This window comes from Oncorhynchus nerka, linkage group LG9a, assembly GCF_034236695.1.
Source record: "Oncorhynchus nerka isolate Pitt River linkage group LG9a, Oner_Uvic_2.0, whole genome shotgun sequence".
Lineage (NCBI taxonomy): Eukaryota > Metazoa > Chordata > Actinopteri > Salmoniformes > Salmonidae > Oncorhynchus > Oncorhynchus nerka.
In genome coordinates this window covers 15,661,152-15,662,852 of record NC_088404.1, presented here as the reverse complement: position 1 = coordinate 15,662,852, position 1,701 = coordinate 15,661,152, and positions in this window count along the sequence as shown.

The following is a 1,701-nucleotide window of genomic DNA, read 5'->3' as shown; positions in this document are numbered from 1 at the left end:
TTCGTTCCTACAGACCCAATGAGTCATGTGGCCGTGGCTTGCTATATAAAGCAAGAAGACTGGCATCGAGCCATTCAGTTACTGTTTGATTGAACGTTAGAATGGGCAATACGAGTGACCTAAGCAAATTTGAGCTTAGTATGATCGTCGGTGCCAGGCGTGCTGGTTCCAGTTTCTCAGAAATGGCCAGCCTCCTGGGCTTTTCACACAAGACAGTGTCTAGGGTTTACCAAGAATGGTACGACAAACAAAAAACATCCAGTCAGCTGCAGCCCCGTGAGAGTGAAAACAGCTTGTTGATGAGAGAGGTTGAAGGAGAATGGCAAGAATCGTGCAAGATAACAGGTGGGCCAGAAATAGGCAAATAATGGTGCAGTACAACAGTGGTGTGAAGGAACGACATCTCAGAGCGCACAACTCGTCAGTCCATGTCACAGATGGGCTATTGCAGCAGACGACCACACCGCTCAGCTAAAAACAAGAGGAAGCGGCTCCAATGGGTACGCGATTACCAACACTGGACAATTGTGGTGTGGAAAAATATTGGCTGATTCGACGTTGCGTCATGCTGATGGCAGAGTCAGGATTTGGCGTAAACAGCATAAGTCCATGCCCGTCCTACCTGCTGTCAACAGTACAGGCTGGTGGCGGTGGTGTAATCGTGCGGGAATGTTTTCCTGGCACACATTAGGTCTCCTGATACCAATTGAGCAACGTTTGAATGCCATAGCGTATCTGAACATTGTCGTTGAGCAGGTGAATCCCATGGCTACTATCATTATTTGACCCTGCTGGTCATCTATGAACGTTTGAACATCTTGGTCATCTACTGTTATAATCTCAACCCGGCACAGCCAGAAGAGAACTGGCCACCCCTCAGAGCCTGGTTCCTCTCTAGGTTTCTTCCTAGGTTCCTGCCTTGCTAGGGAGTTTTTCCTAGCCACCGTGCTTCTACATCTGCATTGCTTGCTGTTTGGGGTTTAACGCTGGGTTTCTGAAAAGCACTTTGTGACATCAGCTGATGTAAAAAGGGCTTTAGAAATACATTTGATTGATACAGGGGGATCTGACCCGGTACTAGATGGATGTACCTAATAAACTGGCCACGGAGTTTATTGTAGGCTATAACGGATGGAAATAATGTCACTGATTGATTGCATACCTGGCTACTGTAGTTACATTGTTGTATCTTCAGCAAGGCAAGCAGCACACGAGTTCAGATTGAATTTAGTGGTGATGACCCACAATGCCCTTCACCCTGTGTAGGCTACATTTATTGAATTAAAACAGCATGTAGGCCTATGTCTATTCCACATACCTAATTACAAGTTGTAGGTACAATAGGACAATCACAAGTCAGTCCTAATAGATAGGCTACAGTATAGGCACATTCTACCCACCCCCCTTCTAGTGAAGGATCTAATAAGGGGTTAGTCGTAGTAGAACATACCAAGTGAAAATAGGGGGGATCAGGAAAAATGTCAAACAATTATTTCGTTTATCCTGCGCATTCACGATGGTAATGAATATAATTATACCATCATAAATCATCCGTAATGTACAAAGAGATAAATTGAGCAAAAAGTAATGTAAATTTGGATCAAACATTTATAAACAAAGGAACCAAGCACCCCTATTACCGCGCTGGATGTATTTCTAAATCCTAGAAGAGGCGAAGCACTTGTGTCTGTTTCATACAAC